Source organism: Podarcis filfolensis, assembly GCF_964270895.1.
Source record: "Podarcis filfolensis genome assembly, chromosome: 5".
Taxonomy (NCBI): Eukaryota; Metazoa; Chordata; class Lepidosauria; order Squamata; family Lacertidae; genus Podarcis; species Podarcis filfolensis.
In genome coordinates this window covers 48,538,102-48,561,303 of record NC_139608.1, presented here as the reverse complement: position 1 = coordinate 48,561,303, position 23,202 = coordinate 48,538,102, and the positions used below count along the sequence as shown (strand labels likewise).

At 44.3% G+C, this 23,202-nt stretch overlaps 1 long non-coding RNA gene across 1 annotated transcript in view; it reads right to left on the bottom strand.

Annotated features, from left to right (window-relative positions):
* Positions 1-16,894, bottom strand: part of LOC310763847 — a 48,094-nt gene extending 31,200 nt beyond the window's left edge. Inside the window, exons 1-3 of the long non-coding RNA XR_014548843.1 lie at positions 16,874-16,894; positions 6,764-6,819; positions 1,664-1,798 (exon numbers count right to left, since the gene is read on the bottom strand). This is a non-coding gene — a long non-coding RNA (uncharacterized lncRNA). The remainder of the gene's footprint in view (positions 1-1,663; positions 1,799-6,763; positions 6,820-16,873) is intronic.
* Between the last annotated feature and the right edge of the window lie 6,308 nt (positions 16,895-23,202).

The following is a 23,202-nucleotide window of genomic DNA, read 5'->3' as shown; positions in this document are numbered from 1 at the left end:
CATAGAAACAGGGAGGCAAACTCTCATTCTGAGGAATGCCAGGAATTCCATTCACAGGTTGTCTCCAAATTGATCTCAACAGGTTATTTTGATTCCATTCAGTGGCATCAATTTACTACAGCTGAAGAAATCTTCACCTCACATCAGATTTGTGGAAAGATTAAGAAATCATAGGTCACCACACATTTAAAGCACTCATATCATTTTAACAGTCACATACCCCACTCCCTGCAAAAAGAACCTGGAAACTGTAGTATGTTAAGGCTGCTGAATGTCATTAGGAGACCCCTCAAAGAGCTCCTGGCATCCTGAATAAACTACAGTTCCTAGAATTCGGGGGGCGGGCATGAGTGTTTTAAATATATGGTGTGGATGTAAACTTAATAACAGGGAATCTTTGGCCACTCACTATAAAGTCTAAGTTTGTGAATTAGACAGACTCCAGTTAATGTGCATAATACTCCAAATTTTGCTGGTGCCTTTTAGTTATTTCCTTTTATCTTTCTTTGTTTTTTATACGACTGTTCCACCCAAGCAGGTACCCAAAGAGATGTGTAACATAACCAACATAAAATAAATAACTAAACTAGCAACATACAATTAAAGTTACAACAGCAACCCAGTTAATTCATAACACCATTTAAAATCGAGAAACAACCTACTAGTGCTGCAATTCCACCGAACGTCAGATGCACTTGCAGTGCTTCACAGCACAAAGGGGAAGGAGAAGCTTAATGCTGGATGGATGGAGAACAGCAGAAGTGGGGCAACATAGGCAGTGTGCAGGAAGCAGGAAGCGTGTGGGGGGGGGATAGACAGAAAGGATAATGAAGGCAGGAACACGCAAGAGCTAGCAAGAAAATAGAACTAGAACAGAATCAGAAGGGAAAACTGGCTGAAAGGAAGTGGGAAGGCAAAGGGAGAAACAGCTGGGGAATGGGTTCATTTATTCCATGAAGCCACAAGGCTCAGCTAATTCCACTTAATTGGGCAACGGACCTGCTTAAACCACACTTGTGAAATGGTGTTGCTTATTTCACAGTAAAGAAACCAGACACAGTGCTAGTGTCTGGTATCTTTGGGAAGCTGCCAGAACTGCAACACTAGTAACCAGTATCCCTTAAAAAAATGTTCTCTCAGTCACAGTGGGACGTTCAATCTACCTGCCATTTTCAATCCACTGTGGGAATGTCAACGGTTGCCTCCCTAGTCATGAGCTGCTACCTGCTGCCTCTGCTAGGCAAGGCCACCAGGGTTGACCTGACAGTGCTTTGCCCAGCCCCCATATTACCCCCCGCCAGCCGAAAGTCATACTTTGCCTGTTTCATAAACCAACAAACTGCAGATGCAGCCCACAAAAGGTTACGTATGTTTTCTATAACGAACCTCCAACTTTCAAGAAAACCTTGCAAGGGGGTGGGCTTTTTTTTTTTGTAGGGGTGGGGGTTGCTGCAAAAGCAAGATGAATGTTTAACCACAGACTCTGGGCCCCTGTTCAGCAAATGTTTCAGACAGATTCCTCCTCAACTATTTAGGAGGCATAAGCTACTCTGAGCAGGTTGCATGTGTGTGTTTGTGTGTGTTTAGGCCAAGTAGCTATTGCACTAGACTAGGGAACCTTAAAACTAAATAATAAAGACAGAGCGAGAAAAAGGCTGCTTACCTGCTTTTCTAATTTGAAAACAACTCATTGATTTTTAATCCTTTCTAGAGATGTATTGTGTATATGCTGCTCTCTTCTGGCTGCCTCTACAATCTTTAGTATGCAAAGTCTTGTTTTAAAAGGTGGAAATACAAGCTGTGTGAAATAAAGAAGAGACTCTAAAAAAACCCTTCGCAATATAGCAAGTCCATCTCTTGCGGTCACAATGCCCAGAAGTGGACTTTGCTCTAGAGTTCTGCATCTCATTCTTGTATTTCAGCTGACATTTCAGGATGTTATGGAAGATGAAGTAGAGAAAATTGCTTTTTGGGGGGAGACTATTTTTATGCACAAAACTCTCATCCCAACATTTGAAGCAAAGAAAAGGGCTCTTTATATAACATTTAACCAGAGATAACCAGATAAGCAAAGCGGGGAAGCAAGCACAAGGCATCCCATTGGATCTGGGGGAGTGTACAACTGCCTCTTTTGAGCTTTTGCTGTCTTGTCTCTGGCGTGCTCCCAAAGAATGTATTTAGGGATGGCCACAAAACATCTCCAGGGATGTTCCATAATCGTAGCATGGAAATGCTTGTGAAGGAAGAAAGGGGTGCATTTACCTGGGATCATAAAAGCCATGTTGGGTCAGTTTAAAAATCCACCAAGTCTCAGGGAGCTCAGAGGCAGAGTAGGAAGCAGACAAACCTGCCATATTGTTTCACCCCTCCCTTGCTCCCCAAGTAACTGGTGTTCAGTAACTATATCTACTGTAGCTAGCATGTCTAATATCCACTGAATGAATCGTTCTCTGTGAATTTGTCTTATCCCCTTTTAAAGCCATCTGAGCTAGTGTCTGTAACTACATCTTTTGGCTTTGAATTCCATACGCTTATTATATGTCAAGGCGTACTTGCTTTTGCCCTTTCTGCTTCCAGTGAATCCATTTTTTATTGGGTGCAGATTGGTCTACTAACAGCTTAAACACAGGCATTCCTTAACTTGCTCAAAGTTTAAGCTTCTCTTTTCTCCCAATAAGGTTGGACTTCCAAAGGGCTCACTACTGAACCAAAGCAGTGGGAGAATCTCTGCACTTGTACTCCCCTGGCCAAGTGGCCTTGGCCAGTGCTCCTTGTGTCATATCTATATAGTGGCTTCGATATCAAATATCAATACACCAAGTAGTCAGTTGTGCCGGTTGGTCTTAGGAAACACATATATGCGGGGGGGGGGGGCGGTGGCATTTAACATGACCTTCCCATTAAGTCCAGCAGCGCTCACACATTGTATGGCTATGAACAGAAATCAACTAATGCACTTTTCTTAAGGTGACCTGGCACACTTGAAATGTCCTCAGATTCACCTCATCTTTATTGAAGCTGGAATGGAGATGCATCCCCCTGTCATGTGGAGCCTATTGGCCAACTGGGTTGGTGGCAGTGCTCAGCTATATAAGGCTGCCCTACTCAGCCTCTGTGGAGCTTCATACAGCCAGGTGACCTGTCCTGCATTTACAGTTTAGGGTTAGCTTTAGTTGCTATGTTTATTTGGCTAATTGGGCTTGTTTGGTTTGGCAGCAAGTTCTGGCAGGAATTATGAATCATGGATGCCCCTGGCAAACATCTAGAGGCACCTTGTATGGTGAAGTCTACAGCCTTCCCTTCATTGCCAACTGGCTCGAGGGGATGGCAGGAAGGTATGGTTCTTAGGGGACTATAAGCTCCCCCCCCATGAGTACTGACCAATGCTGGAGGGATTGGAGCATGTTGGCATGTTTTACCTCATGCAGGTGATGACAGGCATGAATCAAATGTATGTCAGAGCCAGGAGCAAGGGTAGATTTGTCTATTAACATGGTTGTTTGCACTTACTGTAATTCCAATTGGTGTTGCTCACTGTTTGTTGCAGAGTGTTATAATTTAGTACTGGATTAAAGCTAACTTTATTATGCTGGTGTGTGTGTGAGGGGGTGTGTGTCTTCCTCACATTAAACTATTGATTCTGTTTGCAAAAGTTAGGTTGAGATATGAACATAGGTCTGAGTTTTCAACAGCATGGTGGTGGTGTTTTAGGACAAGCCAACCCTGGAGGTGTAGAAAAGGCGAGTTAAAGAAATAACATGAAGAAAATCTGCACCCCAATATTACATATGTAGCACAATTAAGTTGACAACAATCCAGGATTCAAGAAACTTTCAAACATGCTTGCTTCCAATTAGAGCAGTAGCAAAATAAAGGGAAATTTAAACCATTGGTCAAACAGGAGTCGTCTATGAGTGTCCTTGGTAATTTCCAAGGTTGTTGATTTCAGTGAGAATTGTGCTTGGATAACACTAAAAAAGGACTCCTGGATTTGAGCTTGTGAAAATAGGAGCCATCTAGTGACATTTTCTTTGTAGCGGGGTCTCTTTTTATGTAGAAATAAAATTAATTCTATGTGCAGAGAAGCAGCCTTAACAACATACTCTCAGTGTACCTATTTCGTAGGCATGGTACCTATTTTTAAGTGGTGTTTACAAATTGCTGATATATACTGAATTTGTACCTAAGATTGTTGGTTTACCTGCCAGATGCACCTATTTTGACTGGCACAATGCTGACATGTTTGAGAACAGAATGTCACAACTTGCTAATCGGAACTGATTTTTGAAATTCACAAAACCTATTTGAGAGCAAAATGTGTTGTGACAATTAAAATGCTCTAATGTCATATCTAAATGTGAGAATGAGTCTTATTTATTATATTTATACCTTGTTTTTCAACCAAAATTGGCTCCCAAGGCACTTTCGAAAGATTTGAAAACAGATTTAAACAGAACACTAAAACTTCAATAAAAAACAGACTATCTGCAGCAACTGAACAAGTGAAACACAAACCAGTTCCAATAGGTGCCATCATCAGCAGTGCCAAATTATCACCAAAAGCCTTTTTAGAGGAGTTTTTGAAGCCTCCTCCTAAAACCTTGGAGCTAGGCAGGTTCCTAGGATCAGAGCTTCAGAGGAGCTCTGAAATACTCACTTGCCAAATTTCAGATGCCGGGGACTTGTGGTAGGGCCACTCCTGATGATCTCATGGTGTGGAGGCACATTTCATAAGATGATGATGATAATAATTAATAATTATTAATAATATTAATAATAATAATAATAATTTATTTATACCCCGCCCATCTGGCTGGGTTTCCCCAGCCACTCTGGACAGCTTCCAACAGAATATTAAAATACAATAGTCTATTAAACATTCCCTAAACAGAGCTGCCTTCAGATGTCTTCTAAAAGATGTAGTCTCACACACATTTGAAACCCACAGCATTTAGTCCTTGAGCCCGGAGATAACCTATGCAACTGGATGGCAGTTGGTGTTGCATGGGCCCTGAGGCCAAGGCCTGTCAACAAACCTAGCTGCTATATTCTGCACAAAATGCAATTTCTGCATGCTCTTCAGAGGCAGTCCTTACATAAATGCATTACTAGTCCAGCCTAGAGGTTCCCAAAGCAAGTATCACCATGGCACAGAAGCTCATATGTCAACATTTATGTAGGTTGAACAACCAGATACTAAAGAGGTGGTTCACCAAGCTGTTTTCCTTACTATCACATTGTGATTAACCTAGGTCATTAACCAAGAATAAGTGTGATTATTTTCCTATTTCAAATAGTGGTTATTTACTGTTGAATCCCTATGTTGAAGCATTTAAAAGTGATGCAGGTTACATTTTATTCTAGCCAAAGTGTGAGAGTCCACAGTGTTTTTTGATGTTGCTTATCAGTTCAATGGGGTTAAGCCAGACTCCCACTAGGACCATGTATCTAAAAGAACACCCTGAACGCAATATTTTTGGGTCAAGAAATAGGGTGCTGTTTATCTACAAGTTTTCCAGAACTAAAATAAAATAAAACACCCGTGTTGGCTTTTCTGTAAATATATAGGATTGTGAGAAGGTCTTGTTCATATGGCAATACTAGGCTTCATGTCTGGTTTTTAACGCTGTGTTACCTTGCTACCAAACCACATTGCCTCCTCAGTCATCTTTCAGCATGTGGGGATAAGGGCTGTTTCATCCATGGTCATTTCTCTTGCAACATTGCCAGCTGGTGACAGCTCTCTTTGCTGAAAGGTACTGCCTCCACCCCTTACCAAACACACCCATAATTTATTCAGCTAAACAATTGTGCTAGCTAGAATTAGAGCTAACAGAATGGGACTTCCCTCCTCTCCTCCTGTTCTGTCCCCAAATCTGCTCCAGAGGGTTGGGGGAAATTCCAGAATAGGTGCTCCAACAAGAATTTATTGATTTCACTAAGTTAAGTTAAGCTAAGCAGATATATAAGATTGAATGTTTAATTATTAAGATACAAAATTACAATCTCAATAATAAAGTTACAAAATAATAATAAGGAAGTCACGCAGGGGTGGAGGGAAGACACAGGGCAAGAAATAAGAAATGGATAAATGTTGCTACATAAAGAAATGTGAAAATGTGAATTTACTAATATAATGTATATGTATCATTATGTAAAGATTTCATATATGTATTGCAACATTAAATAAATAAATGAAGGAGGGGGAAAAATATATCCCAGAATAGATTTAGGGGGCATGCAGGGGGAGGAGAGGGAAATAGCATGCTATCATGCAAGGAGAAATCGTTGTGCTAATGGAATGGCTTGCTTCACGCTATGCTCAATTTAGACAGTCTACATATATTACACATACATTAATACCCAAATAAACCACTCCATGTATTCTCTCTCCATGCGTGCACTAGATTAAACATATCAAATCAAAATAGACATGATATGGGAGATTCAAGAAGAAAGAAGAAGACGGAATGTCCAGGTTCAAAGGTCGTATGTCACTGAATACCAGTTGCTGAGGAGGAAGGAAGGAGAATTATTACCCTCACGTTTTGCTTCTGGGCTTTTCCAGAGGCATCTGGTTGGCTGCTGCGGGAGACAGGTTGCTAGACTAGATAGGCCTGTGGTCAGATCCAGCAGAGCTCTTCTTAGATTTGTAATCTCCCATGGTTTGTTTTTAAAGTTCAAAGTAGCTATGGTGTGGCCTTTGGATTAGGAATGCTAAATTACTCTTTGCCCTGTGGGCACAAAACACACAGATACTCACATTTACCAGCTCTTCCTTCTCTTTCTTTTGCTTCTTCCTCTTCTTCTCCCTTGGCACTAAAAATTTGTGGAAATGGATGGTCACAGAACATGGCTGAGGCAAGGTATCCAGAGGATATGCCTGTATACCTTGGGTTACCTGTTAAAGAATAGATATGGGGCATGACAAATAACACAGGATCAACACAATTTATTATTTATCAAGCACCTAATATGCACTAGGTGCTGTCCAGAAATAAAAAGCAAGTCCCTGCCCACAGGCTCACAATCTGAAAAGAACAAAACCCAATACCGCTGCTCTTAAGGGTTGGACTCAAAGTTCACAGTTGAATGGGCACAGGGAGTACCTGAATCGAAGTGGCAAAATCAATTGGGGAGGCTTTCCCATTGCCCACTTTAAACAGCTCTGTTCCCATTTGATGGCCCCACACTTATGCTGCCATTTACGTCTCGATACTTCTATGGATTTTAAGTTTAAAATTTGAAGTGTGAATCGGCCTTTAGTAATAGAAAGAGAGAAACATAGGGAGAAAGTTTGCTTGTTTGTGTTTGTTTTTTTTGTGTGTGTGTGTAAGTGAGACTGAACAGTACAGATTGAGAGCAGACTGCCCTCTCTGGATTGGCTTCCTATTAAATTCATTTGGGATGAGCTAGAGATAGAAGCAGCAGATCCCTCTCGTGCTCAGCTGTTACAGCCATACCTCAGGAAAAGTCCAAAGAACTATCAATGGACTTTCTTGAGCAACAGATCAATACTGTGCTTCATATCAGCCAAGCTGTTATTCACGCCAAAGGCAGTTGTTTGGATGAAGGGAATGACTGAGTGCACAAGTTCACTGTATCATAGTCTACAGGTTTTTTAACTCCTCTAGATGCCTTCATTATTTATATGCAACAAATACAACAGCTTCAGCTGCTGTAGTGGTTTTCTCTCAACATTCACGGTAAGAGATATACTTTGCTTAGCTCTGTAGGGCCTGGACACATTTAATGTGCTTGTACCTGTAAGTTAATGTGTCATATATGTGTACAGAAATTACTTAACAAAAACATCAGTCAATTTAATCAGTCAGCATACAATACAGTTTTATTATTTCTAGAGCTCTGAGAAGTGTGTGTATGTTTGCATGTACAGAGTGCATATGTGAATTCAACTTGGCAACACATGAATACAGATATCGCTTAGAAGAGACAGCTAACAGGGATATTAATGAGTGTTATATTTATTTGTTCATTTATTTACATAATAATACAATCCCTTCATCCAAAATTCCCAGGGTGGGTTAAATAAAAATTATATATAACTTTGTAACCACAATGTTAACAAAAAGCACAGTGGGATTTCAAAGCAGCAGATACAACTAAGTCATCATCTCACCTGACCCTTCCAAAAATCTGGAGGAATAGATGCATCTTGACCAGCTGATGAAAGCAGTATAATGTCAGTACAATAGACACCTTGGAGGGGTGTTTGAAAGGCTCGGGGCTACCATCGAAAAGGCCCTCCCACAGTGCAAAACATCCCCACTGCTGATCAAGAACAATAGTTGCGCAGTGACCACATCCTGCTTGACTGTGAGCCTTCCATTCATAAGAGAGCAGAACTGACAAGGTCATGATCCACATTAGCAAGAAATACAAATGAGTGCATGAGAGAAATTGGCTGGGGGTGTGTGCAGGAAAGCTATCTTTCTCCATATTCTGGTGCTCATCCTTTCGGCATGGCCACTACCAACTTCCATGGGTGTGTCTGCAGGAAGACCAATGGTGACAGTTGCACCCCGGGATGACCCCCAGATTCCCAGTGTGTTCATTTTCAGAAAGCCCATTTTTAGCATTTGTAGAACCCGAGATATGAGGCAAAACATGCAGTTAAGTAGTGCATGACAACTTTTGAGCCCAATGTAATCTAGTGTAGTGGCCTGTTGGCGAGGGTGTTTTAGGGAACTGCAATATGGGAACTGTGAAGTTGTTTGCAGTATCAGTGCAATTAATTAAAGATTGCAGGGGGTCAAGGGAGACACAGACAGAACTGAGGGTTTCAGCAGCAGCAGAGGGTTTCCCCAGTCACTCTGGGCGGCTCCCAACAGAATATTAAAAACACATCAAACATTAAAAACTTCCCTAAACAGGGCTGCCTTCAGATGTCTTCTAAAAGTCAGATATTTGTTTATTTCCTTGACATCTGATGGGAGGGCGTTCCACAGGGCAGGCACCACTACCGAGAAGACCCTCTGTCTGGTTCCCTGTAACCTCACTTCTCACAGTGAGGGAACCACCAGAAGGCCCTTGGCGCTGGACCTCAGTGTCCGGGCAGAATGATGGGGGTGGAGATGCTCCTTCAGGTATACTGGCTAAGGCTGTTTAGGGCTTTAGTGAGTGGAAAGACATGGTCTTGATACCAGACCACGGGCAGCATGTGGGCAGCAGTCCTTGCCATTGAGAAACTATGAAGGCATAAGACTTGGAACACAACTTTCTCAGAAGATCTGCCTAGTGTTCTGAACCCCAGCATACCTGGCAGCAAGTCTCCACTGGTGCATACGGTCCCAAAAAGGAACAGTCCCATACAGCTCCTGAAGCAGTCAAGTTGAGGCCTTGCATGTTGATTGCAGCTTCTGGGCTTGATGAGGCAGTAACCCTCACCAGCTGTGAGCCTACTGGAGCTGAGGAATCACACGCCTCTTCCCAGAGCTAATGAGCCACAGCTGGTCATCTAGGTTGTGGGCCCTTGCCTGCCTCCTAAAGCACTCCTCCCACTGCTCCCCACGCATCAGAGCTTGCCATGTTCAAGTACAGGCTTCCTCAACCTCAGCCCTCCAGATGTTTTTGGCCTGCAACTCCCATGGGAAGGACCAGTGAACAGGGATGATGGGAACTGTAGTCTCAAAACATCTGGAGGCTGAGGTTGAGGAAGCCTGTTCAAGTAGATGGAGGCCCCTCTGGCTCTGGGTCCTGCTCCTCTGCTCCTGTGCACTGACACCCATCCTCTCGCTGTCCTCTGTCACCCCACGAGTACTTTCTATGCTCCCAACCTCCCCTTCTCCATCACCAGTTTCCCTTGGCGTGTACCAGCTGTGGCTACACCCCTCACTGGGATCCTCTTCCTCTTCCCCATTGTCCTGCTAGTTCATAACACCTAGATCTGCTACGATTCAGTCATGAGATCAACCAGAGTGTAGTCCTGTCTTCCAATGCCAGGTATGTTTGTTTATTTGGAAAGCCTCTTTCTCCTAGACTATTTTATTTATTGCAGGGGCCCACCTCTCCTCCTGCCTCAATGTGTAGTGAAACAAAATGTGTGATACAACATATTTGTATCCTGCCCCAATCCACATAGCAGGCATCCCATTAAATGAAGGATGTGACATGCTGAGCATACGGACGCCCTGTCATTTATTTATTACTTGTTATTAAGGAAAGAGGAGAAAAAAGTTATTTTCCATGACACCCATGTATCTCCAGCAAAGTCTGTTTCCAGCCTGAAAGTTCACCAGTGTAGAGGACAGATATGGCCTGGCCACTGTTATCAATGCACTGTCAACCTCTAGGCCAGGGGTATGACCTCATCGATAACTTTCTAGGGGCTGCGTGATGGGCAGGACCAAGGGGAAAGTGGGTGGAGCAACATTTGCAACTCACCTTTATACAGTTGGTGGAAGTCAGAGGTAGTTCTGTGCTGGGATGCTGGATGCAACAATCCTATACACGACTGTGACATGTTTGGGAAAGTCTTGCTCTTAAGTTTCGCTCCTGCACACAATACTGCACAAACAGTACTAAGACATTCACTCACCAGTTCAGCTCACATTGAGTTCAGGAAAACATTTTACCTGACTTGTTCTTAATGCATAGTTGACCACATCTACGGATGAATGCTATATCAATCACTAGTAAAAGTTTAATTAGGAGGTCTTCATGCCTGTGTGATTCTGTGTTCCCTTTCCCACCCTGTAATCCATTGGTGATTAATGTAATCTTTGCTTTGTACTTGTGTTGACCAATCAGCAATAAGCACATATGTGGCAATGCTGTAATATTCAATAAAAGGGACTCCCCGAGACTTGCTCGGGAGATGCCTCCCAGATGACACTCACTACCTGTCTGTCGTTATTTCAACCCAACATCTGGTGACCCCGACGTGCCAGATCCCTCACGCAGCCAAACCCCTGTACTTCACTCGACTGGAAAAGTCTCAGCGCGCTACTTCGTGAGTATGGGGGGGGAATTGACTAAATTCCAAAAAGAGCATGCCAAGGAGCTACTCTATCTCGTTAGACAGCGGGTGGCGGGTGTTCATATTTCTTTAAAAGAAATTGAACAATTGCTATGTGAGATTGCTTGCCAATGCCCTTCTTATCCAGAGACTGGTTCTTTGGAAGTAGAAACTTGGCAAAAGATCGGAAAAATTCTTTTCGCAGAACCGAGGGCTCCGATTCATTGTCTGCTTACTTGGCAGAAGTGTGCAGACGCCGTCGCTAGATTAGGACCTCAGGCATCTCCGACGGCACCTGCTCTTTTGTCAGTTGCAGACAATCCCCCACCTTACCCCAAGATTTTACCTCCATTGCAACCTTGCCAGCCCCTCCCTTCGTCTCAGCCCACATCCTCCCTCCCTCCTTCCACCCCTCCTTCGCCTGCTTCAGCCCCTGCTTGCTCCACAGGAGCTGTGCGTGCCGCGCTTTCCTTAGCTAGGCAGAAAGGGCTCCTGTCCTTGGAGGAAGAGTCTGAATGGGCTGGGGAAATGCCATCTGCTTTCCCTATCTCCTATACCAACCAAGGAACTGCTCAACAACAGGTGTTGTACGAGACACTTCCTTATTCTGTTATGAGGGAACTAAGGAGAGCCATTACTGATTCTGGTTTAAAATCCTCCTATGTGATAGGAATGCTGGAGGGGATAGCAAGCGGTTACACAATGCTACCCCAAGATTGGAAAGATTTGATGCGCATGCTTTTATCTCCAGCGCAATATGTAGTTTTTGAAAGTGAATTTAAGCATAATGCAGCAGCTCTGGCTGATCCACAGCATACAGCCAATCAACTCTTTGGCGCTGGTCCGTATGATAATATAACAGCCCAGGCGACACTAACACCTTTGCATTTTAGTCGCACCGCGACCTGCGTGCAACGCGCCTTTCGGAAAGTCCCTGTCTCAGGGCAACCACTGAGCTCCTTTGTTAATATTAAGCAACAACATTCGGAACCCTACCATCAATTTATAGATAGGTTGAAAGAATCAGTCACTAGGCAGGTTGATAACACTACAGCCCAAAATGAATTGATGAAAAAATTGGCTTTTGAAAATGCAAACACCGACTGCAAAAAGGCATTGCAGTCAGTTATACATCGCCCTAAATATGACCTGGCCGATATGATTCAAACTTGTGCAGAAATTGGAAGCCAGAGTCATGCGATGTCCTTGCTTGCCGATGCCATCCAAGCTGGCAATAAGCCAACAGGCAATTGCTTCAACTGCAAGCGCCCAGGTCATTTTGCCAAAGAATGCAGAGCCCCTGGTGGAGGAGCAAATAGGAATGGTGATGGCAATAAGGCTAAACCTTCCAAAAAATGCCCAAAATGTGGTAAAGGCTATCATTGGGCAAATCAGTGCCGGAGTTCGGGAAACTCCATGGTGGCCCCACTCTCGGGCCAGGACAAATAGAGAGGACAACAGAAATAGAGAGCCCTTTGCTGTCAGTTTCTGCTATTGAAAATTTTCCTAAGGAAACACCTTCTGATTTCACCATTGATTTAATTAATCAGGAAACCAAAGACGCTGTTTTACCTGGTGAAATCGTGCTCATGCCCACCCAATTGGCAGGCCCACTACCTCCTAAGGTCGCAGGCTTGATTTTACCCAAATTCTCTGCAGCCAAAGAAGGAATCATGGTTATTCCGGGAGTCCTAGATCCTGCCTATGTGGGCACAATCATGGTTCAACTTTGGAGCCATCTGCCCATGCAGTTAAAAAAGGGTGAGTCTTGGGCACATTTGGTAGTGCTCCCTTCTCATCCTACTGCTTCTATTATGGATAGTAATTTGCACCAGCAATTTGCACCTCTTTCTCCACAGCTATTAGCTGTAATCCAGAGGATCGGTGAACAGAAACTTCTTCGTAAGTATAAAATCAATGGCAAAGTTCTGGAAGGCTTGATTGACACAGGCGCAGACATTTCTGTCATATCTAGTACTTGCTGGGACCCCACGTGGCCCCTTGAGTCTGCCTCTGCAGTTTGGGGTGTGGGTGGACCTCAAACCTCTTCTAAAAGCGTACAGTGGCTGCCTGTTTCCCTGCCTGATAGCTCTGAAACCATTGCATACATCCAGCCCTGTGTGCTGAAAATCCACCTCAATCTGTGGGGCAGAGATTTGCTACAACAATTGCAAGCTACCATTCAAATTAATGAGTAAGCTTGCACTCCCCCATACTATGTGAATCAAGCCCTCCAGCCTTTCCGTCTTCAGTGGCCAAATAAAATCACTCACCTCAAGCTGAACAGTTTAGAAAGGAACAGCAGCTGGAAGCAAGCCCTGATAATTTGCTTCTGTTTGATTTGTTGACCCCATACGTGGCCTCTTTTAATATCACTTGCGCCCGTATGGTCAATTGCACAAAGCCCAACTGTGTGACAATGGGCAAGGATAATTTCAACTGCTCTGATTATGTAAATATTTCCTATGTATATAAATATACAGAGCTGCCTGAAGGCTGGTTCTGGTCGTGTCCAGGCTACACATTCAATTATATTCCAGCAAATATTAGCCATGGCACACCTTGCTGTTTAAGCCGTTTGTCTATCATATTACCCAAAAAGCATCATTTATCTCACTCTCGATATCGACGTTCTGTGGAATTGACTAATGATTGTGATGATTCTGTTTCTCTCCCTAGCAGATCTGAATATATTTCTCTAGCTGTCTCTCTTTTAGGAGTCCCTGGATTGGCTGCACGGAATAGCAGGAATATTAACTCTTTAGCTTGCTCCGCAGCAAAAGCCTTGAATTCTACTTCACAAGCTCTTCACCTTCTGAGTAAAGAACAGAGTGAATTGCGTCATGGACTCTTACAGAATCGCGCTGCAATAGATTATTTGCTAATGCTTCATCATTATGGTTGTGAACAAGTGAATGATATGTGCTGTTTTAATATTACGGACAATTCCAAGGCTATTCAAAAGCAAATTTCTCATTTGCAAAATCTCACACATCACATCAAACAGGACGTTGGACTTTCTGGCCTCTGGGATTCGTTTACCCAGTGGCTCACCGGCTGGTTACCAAATATGAATTGGCTTCGCAATCTTTTTCAATATGCTATTATCATAATATGTATATTAATTTTGCTATGTTGTTTCATCCAGTGCATCCCTGGTCTCATACGCCTTTGGTTTCAGTGTTTTTCTCCTCCTCAGCCACCCAATAAAATTATTGCTGCCTACTTTACGAAATGGCAGCACCAACAGTAAACATTAGGGGAGATGTGGGCAGAATTATCTCGGGCATGCGCTGGCAAACCACGTATCCCGAGGTATTTTTTGTCCCATTCACCCTGAATTCAGTAACAACATCGGTGGGCAGAATTATTTTGGGCATGCGCTGGCAAACCACGTATCCCGAAGTACTTTTGTCCCACTCACCATTAAATAAATAAAGAAAGGGGGAGATGCTGGGATGCTGGATGCAACAATCCTATACACGACTGTGACATGTTTGGGAAAGTCTTGCTCTTAAGTTTCGCTCCTGCACACAATACTGCACAAACAGTACTAAGACATTCACTCACCAGTTCAGCTCACATTGAGTTCAGGAAAACATTTTACCTGACTTGTTCTTAATGCATAGTTGACCACATCTACGGATGAATGCTATATCAATCACTAGTAAAAGTTTAATTAGGAGGTCTTCATGCCTGTGTGATTCTGTGTTCCCTTTCCCACCCTGTAATCCATTGGTGATTAATGTAATCTTTGCTTTGTACTTGTGTTGACCAATCAGCAATAAGCACATATGTGGCAATGCTGTAATATTCAATAAAAGGGACTCCCCGAGACTTGCTCGGGAGATGCCTCCCAGATGACACTCACTACCTGTCTGTCGTTATTTCAACCCAACAGTTCTGCATGCACACCTCTTCCTACAGGCAAGTAAGAGGTAGTTTTGTGGTTCAAGAATACATTTCAGGAAGGCAAAAGCACTTGAGGATGGTGTGGAGTGAGGCTGGTAAGGTATGGGGAGAGTACCAATGTCCAGACCAAGAAACCAGAAGCATTTGGGCCCCAGGCCTGAGGTTCCCCACTAACACTGTAGGTAAAACTACTGCAATGTGTTGCATGTGCCATTGCCTCTGGAGACTTCTTGGAAACGAACCTGTACAACATAGTTTGTCAGTTCTCTGTTTCATAAATTTCTTTGGGGCCTAAGTTACTAAACGATAGCTGCTTGGCACATGAGCCTGCTTGGACATTGAATTCATTATTTGAGATCTTAATCTGGGTCTCACAAGGAGGCCAGGGAAAGACCCCTTTTTGTTCCGGTACCCCATGCTCCCCTAACTGCAATGCCATCCCAGCACTTGGCAAAGGCATTTTTGAAATTCACTCAGGCATAATGCAGCCTTGAGTGCTTTGTGTCACTTGAATTGCCACAAGAGACTTACTGAAGGCTGGCACCCAGAGTTTTAAAAAATAAATAAATCCCGAAGTGGCAAGTATACATTTTGGCCCATAGAGCTGTGAAAAGCCACCATGACTTTGGGTCACTACAGTGGTACCTCAGGTTAAGTACTTAATTCATTCCGGAGGTCCGTACTTAACTAGAAACTGTTCTTAACCTGAAGCACCACTTTAGCTAATGGGGCCTCCTGCTGCTGCCGCGCAGCCAGAGCACGATTCTGTTCTCATCCTGAAGCAAAGTTCTTAACCTGAAGCACTATTTCTGGGTTAGCGGAGTCTGTAACCTGAAGCGTATGTAACCTGAAGCATATGTAACCCGAGGTACCACTGTACAAGAGTGAACCCCCTCTCCTTATGCTCCTTATGGCTGAACAGAGGGATATGTGCCGCTGTCCCAGGTGGAGGTGGGGGGAGATGTGGGACAGTTTGGGATTGGAAGGCGGACCACTTCTCTGCTACAGCGTAGGATTTGGTGGCTGATGACTAGGGTGAAAGGTTAATACCTTGGCCATAGATGGCCATCGATGAGGTTTTTATTGGGGTTGATGGAGCCTAGATTACATTTGGTCTCAGCCTCAGATTGCCGGTGTTGTAGTATATGGACCAAGAGAATTTTGGAGACTGGTAATTCTTGTGAGTGTGCATGTATATAAGGGTAGCGGAATGTGTGTGGATGTAGGTTGATTGAGGGACATGTGTGTTGGTGGGTAGGCATTTTTGTGGGTATCGAGTGTGTGGAACTCTTAGGGATTTTGATTTCTTTATCTCTTTTATGTATGTTATTTAATTCTTAATGCTTTATATATCGTATGTAACTCCACTGGTTTTATTCTGTAAACAGCTTTGAATTTTTTTCTGATGAAAAGTAGTACATAGCTAACCAAATAAATTCATCCAAATTTGTTCTCTTGTCTCTATTGGGCACCTTTCCTTTTTAATTCCTATGACTTTTAAAAAGCCATGGGTGGAGGGGGGAGGTCTGGTGTAAGATGCATCTTAAGGGAAAAGAACCATGTGCCCCCACTGTCCTATGCTAGAAGAATCCTGGCAAACACAGAAACTACTCTGAAAGCATGTAATCAGTTAAAGCTTGTAAGCATTTAAACACCATTTGAGGGCTGGGCAAGGAGAGTGATGAAAGAGAAGCCTTCATAGAAAGAAAAGGGTATGCACGATGCATAGCCTCATGGATTGCATCTCCCAGCCAGCTCTAAAAAGCCGTTCAATTGGCTGTACGTGTCCAGGATGTTTTGGACTAGACTTTCAGGAAGCACAACCTCCAAAGCTGCAAGGACAAACACTTTTAAAATTCCACTGGGCAAGCAAGCCTCAAGTCGCTTGTTCGATTGTGGCCCCTAACTCCAAATATACTTTGAACTGAAATGCATTTCCAAAGAGAATAGCCAAATTATTATGCATGGAAAGACTGTTTTTACCATTAAACAGCTGAGTGGGACTCACCACCGCCACAGCTTAAGAGGCCTCATGAGGCACTGGGACACCACTGCTGCTGCTGCACCGTGGGGGTTGAGGTAGGCCGCTCCCTCCTGTAGGCCCATTCCACCAGGCCTAGGGGGCGAGGCCCACACTCGCCACCGCTACAGTTTTAAGGACACTGGTGTTGCTGCAGCAAATGTTAAAAATGTTTTTATATATTTTAAAGTGTTTTAAAGGGGTTTTTACTTTTTACTTTGTTGTACCACCGTGGTCTGTATACATGTATTTTTATTTTGTTCCGTTTTATGTTGGTTTGGGGTTGGATAGTGAGTGGGGTGGGGATTTGTTTTGTTGGTACAATTGTTTTTGGTTTGATTTGTTTTTCTATTTTGTAAATGGAGGTTGGTTTGAGGCTTGGGATTGCTACTGTAGTGGGGTGAGGGAGGTATGGCGGTGGGGGCAGATGTCATAGGCGAAGGGGATCGAGATACGGATATGCTCGTACCCCTTCCAATCTGTGCCCCATCCCGAGGGACGAAGGTAGGGTGAGCAAGGATTACTCACCTCCGTCACTGGTGTTGTGCAATGCCAGGTCTATAGGCAACAAAACCGCCACCCTGCGAGACTTCCTTACCTCGCAGGGGGTTGACCTGGCTTGTGTGACGGAGACCTGGGTGCGCGAAGGGGAAACTGTTACCTTACGACAGATGGTGCCCCCGGGTTTCTCCGTCCTCCACCAGTCACGGACTGTGGGCCGGGGGGGAGGGGTGGCATTATTAATCCGGGAAGATTGTTCTTTCAGGGGTCTACCATTGCCATCGATCCCCGGCATTGAATGTGTTGGCCTAGTGTGGGGCTCCGAGGTGAGCTTGGCTGTCTGGCTGGTGTACCAGCCACCTAGCGCACCAGCAGCCACCCTGTCAGGCCTGCTGGAGGCGGTGGCCGGCTGGGCCTTGGAGTTCCCTAACCTATTGGTATTGGGGGACTTCAACATCCATGCTGATGCCATTCCCTCCTCACAGGCTCTGGACCTGGTGTCTTCCAAGGCGACACTAGGGCTCTCCCAGTTTGTTTCGGGCCCCACACATCAAGCAGGCCACACGCTGGATTTGATCTTTGGCGCCGGTATAGATGTGATCATGTCTCCTTCGATGAAGCTGCCATGGTCTGATCATTACGCTCTGAAAGCCAGGATTGATTTTCCACCCCCACCCTGCTTAGGTGGCGAGCCAATTTGGGCTCGCCCGCAGAGGCTGATGGACCCTGATAGATTCCGTCAGGCCTTGCGGGACCTTGCTCCCCCTGGCGACTCATTGACTGAGCTTGTTGATGGCTGGAATATCCAGCTCCTAGCAGCCATCGATGAGATCGCACCTAGGCACCCTCTGCGACCCCGCAGAAACCGGGCTCCCTGGTTTACCGAGGAGCTTTGGAAAATGAAGCGGGACCTCAGACGGCTAGAGCGAGTATGGCGGGGTGCCCGTGACGGAGCCTCAAGAACATCTTATAGGGTTTTTATGAAAACCTACGAGATGGCAGTGAAGGCCGCTAAGAAGTCCTACTTCTCGGCCTCCATTGCCTCCGCTAGCTCTCGCCCGGCGCAATTATTTAGTATAATTAGGTCTTTAACGTCCCTTGAAGGACAGCCAAATTTAAATAACAATTTGACACACAGCTGTGAGGCATTTGCGAGCTTTTTTGCGGAGAAGGTCCTGTTGCTCCGCCATGACCTCCCTGCCAATTTGGATACAATAAAGGAACTGGAGGCCCCTCGACTGTCCTCGGGTCCAGTATTGGACCACTTTGACCGGATATCCCCAGCCGATGTGGACAGACTCCTCCGAGCTGGAAAGCCCACCACCTGTCCTCTTGACCCGTGCCCGTCTTGGCTGATTAGAGCGTGTCCAGACGAGGTGCGGGCCCCCCTGGGTGATATCATCAATTTGTCGCTTGGCACCGGGATATTCCCAGGGGAACTGAAGGAGGCAGTGGTGCGTCCGCTCTTAAAGAAAACATCATTAGATCCCTTAGATCTATCCAATTACCGCCCGGTTTCGAATCTTCCATTCCTGGGTAAGGTGATTGAGAGAGCGGTTGCTGAACAGCTTGGTAGGTTTCTGGATGAAACATCGGCTCTCAATCCATTCCAGTCTGGCTTCCGCGCTGGTCATGGGACCGAGACGGCTCTGGTCGCCCTAACAGATGATCTCCGCAGGCAGCTGGATCGAGGCGGGTCGGGGCTGTTGATTCTTTTAGACCTGTCAGCAGCCTTCGACATGGTCGATCACGAACTCCTAGACCACTGCCTTGCCGACGTGGGGATCCAGGGCACAGTCCTCCAATGGCTGCGCTCGTTTCTCTCTGGTCGGGGACAGAGGGTGGCACTTGGGGGGGGGAATTGTCATCACGCCACTCCAGACTGGATTATTGTAATTCGCTCTACATGGGGCTGCCCTTGAGACTGACCCAGAAACTCCAGCGGGTGCAGAATGCCACGGCGAGACTCCTTATGGGGTCTTCGCTGCGAGATCATATTCATCCGGTACTATACCAGCTGCACTGGCTCCCGGTGGAGTACAGGGTCAGGTTTAAGGGGCTGGTTTTAACCTTTAAAGCCCTATACGGCCTAGGACCCTCGTACCTATGGGACCCCCTCTCCTGGTATGTCCCACAGAGAAATTTACGGTCTGCAAATAAAATCATCCTGAAGATCCCAGGCCACAGAGAGGTTAGGCTGGCCTCAACTAGAGCCAGGGCTTTCTCGGCCGCGGCTCCAATCTGGTGGAACGCTCTGTCACAAGAGACTAGGGCCCTGCGGGACCTGACATCTTTCCGCAGGGCCTGCAAGACAGAGCTATTCCACCAGGCCTTTGGTCAGGGCGCAGCCTGACCCCCTCCTCTGGCAATCTGCACAGAATTTTGCTTAATGGTTGCCATCAATTTGATTTTAATTTGATTTTAATTAATTTTATAATGAATGTTTTTAGAATGTTGGATTATTTTGATTGTTGTTAGCCGCCCTGAGCCCAGCTTCGGCTGGGGAGGGCGGGATATAAATAAAATTTATTATTATTATTATTATTATTTTGCCCCTTGCTCTCCCCTCATCACTGCGTTCCCTTCACCACAGCATCCTCTTTTCCCAAATGCTTTCTACCAAAGCCTTGAAAAAGCTGTCTCAAACAGGGACGATATTCACAGTTCTAGAGCATCTCAGCCGCCAATGAAGAGCTGTGGAACTGGTGTGGTTGAAGAGCTGGAGGGTACACGGGGAAAAAAACAGCAGTGTGTCTCCATACAAGGTCATGAGGTACACATGACATATTTGCTGATTCCAGAAGGATGAAGGCTGATAATTATGAGTGATTCCCATGTCACTCACTGGTATATCTGCTGAAAGAACTGGGATTGGACCACTGGCACGTTCTACTGAAGTTTGGGAGACTTAGGCCACGGAGAGCAATCTGTACAATGTCCTTCCTTCTCAAAGAATGTGAACAGAATTTTAGCCAGACCTGTCAAATCATCCTGCTTAGATTGTTGTATCAAAATCGGATTAGAGTTCTACCATCAGCAGGCAATGCAAGAAGATACACAATTAAAAATAAATGTTTCCCTGCAACCCCCCCCCAAAAAGAGGCACTTATTTGCAGCTGCTTGAAACAAAACTCTCCTTGTTCAAAAACACATGCCGAGCAGTTAACAGGCTGTCGTGAATAACAGGATTTTATTACCGCAGCCACAAAGTTCTCAGGGATTCACATGTAACTCTTTCCATCACCAGAGTGCTCTCCAGATTTTTACTGGGAGGGTTTAAAAGAAAAGGGGGGGAAAGACAAAGTAGTTTATATTTCGGACGTGGTCCAAAGTGGGTAATTCAAGGGTATGGACAAAAAGGTATAAATATTTATACTTCAAATTTTTTATTATAAAAAAAAATTCTTTAATTTTTTTTGCTTAAGTCTAGGATGAATGCCTACTGTACAGGTTGCAAATTAAGTACAATTATTTTTCTCTTCTGCACTTGAATATAACTCACAGCTAAAGTCATTTAAAGGGGTTAACATCAACCTTAATTAAATATTAAAGTGTGCCTGTACCTGCTGCTATTGTTGCCCTTAGAATAAGATATAACCTATTTTTGACAAGTTTTCATCTTTCTCTGTGGAAGACGCTACATGAAACCAAATCAGTGGCAAAGAGGAGGGTAATGAATAATCTATTTCATATTCCAACAGTACCCAGAGCTCTGAGTGGAAAAATATTCAGTCAGATGATAGCGTGAAGCTGCTGAGGTACCACATGACGCAGCTAATGTTTAAATAATAATAATAATAATAAAAACCGCGATAAACAAATCATTAGCCCTTAACATTTGTTTAATGCAATTTGTTAATGAACGTAATGGTGGGGACTAATAATGAAAGAAAATAAAAACGTCTAAACAGGCGCCAAGCTGCCAGTGATGCTCAATTATTTCCTTGTCAAGTTTTTATGATTTAATGAGCTCCTCTGGGACTGACGGCTGTCAGTCAGTCGTGACTTTTTGACACCATTACAACTTCAAATACAGCAGCAGGCAGGCTGTTTTCCTCGGATTTGAAATACTGAAATGATCTGACAGGTTTAAAGAAAAGATGTGCAAAAGGGGGGGGAGAGAAAGAGAGGGGAGACACACACAGTTGCTTTTTTTTTGTGGGGCAGACAATCTCGGGATGCTGTTTGGTAATGAAAACCCAATCATTGAGGTCATTATCTGATGAGGTTTTTTTTTTTTTAGGAACTGGCAGGGGTTTTTTTTTCTTTATTTCTTTACTTAATGATAACCCTCAATGGGTTTGCCCCGCATGGGATGGTCAGAGCCGCACAATTTTGTTCACCATTAATTTCAGCCTTTGAAGCTCTGTGCTCTGAAGCAGCAGCAAAGAAAACCCCCCACCAAGCTGGCTGCAAAATAAGACAATCCAGCCTGCCTTAAACAGAATACCAAATGGCCTTCTATCCCAGAGATGGGAACTGACGTCAGTCAGGCTACATTTTTCTGATATTTTTTCCCAAAACGTAGAGCATTTAAAAACTCTTTAAAACTTAAGCGTCTTTAATTAAACTGTGTTTGATTCTGCATCAGTGCAGAATTAGTCTGGTGCTTCTGCATAGTGGAACTGTTTAGCAAATATGAATTTTACACACTGTAGAAGAGCATGTTAATGTGCGTGCCTTTAATTCGTCGTCATTCAATAAAGGCTTCGCAGTGTTAGAACATTTTGTTTTTTGATGGTTACATTTGGATGCATTTGATTCATTCACCGACTTGCTACAGATGTGACAAATGAGTTCAGTGGGAGTCAGAACCTGTGTTGTGATGGGGATGGCAGGGGTAATTCGCCTACCTGTAGGCATCTAATTGTTCAGGTACTGAACTGTTGATTTGGCTGGTGTAAGCCTCACGCTATGACTAAGAATTCCTTTGGGGTGGGTGGGGGAATGAGCAGCATTCCATGTCAACAAATGGAAAACTACCATAGCTACCACGTGGTCATCTCAGGACCACAAGTCAACTAAACTGAGGCTTATTCTGAACATTGGAGTTCTTTTCCTGCCGCAAGATGGTTCCTATGGTTATTACATGTCAAAGCGGCTGAATTCAGTGTCTAGCCAAACTATCTGCTATCTAATAGTAAATACATAGAAGGCAACTTAGGAGCTGGTCCCTTCATGACTATATAGGTGGCCACTAGGCTCGCCTCTGGCAGCTAGAGATAGGTCATGCATATGAAGACACCCTGATGGCAGTGAGAATTTCTAAATGGACACTATGGTGGGAAAATAGATACCCATGTATACACCAGTCCATCATCTATAAACCAGATTGTGTGAACCACTGCCTGCATACATACTTGGTCACGTTACAAGCCTGGTAGAAACCCTACGTATTCTTCAGAACTGTTCCTGGGGTTGCTGTTTGTAAGAACTTCAGGAAAAGGACAGAGCATCGACTAAGTATTCTAAAGCATATGCAAAATACAGCAGCCCTATGAAGCTACACGCTGGATCATCAGATCATCAAAGTATGTGGATGTCATTGTGACAGACCCCTTTTATGTAGCCAGAAAGAAGAAACTGCAGTGTAGGAAAGAATGTGATATGGAAATCATTGTGAATTTTAGAATTAAGGCATACAGTGGTTCATTTGGCATCTTTCAGCGGGGCTTGCTGAGGTGAGACATTGTATTTCATAGTTGGATTTTTGGAATATTGGGGAAGAGAATCTCAGTATTATGGTGGCTAGGGAGGCTGGAACAGGAGGCAAGTCGGCATTATGCAGATT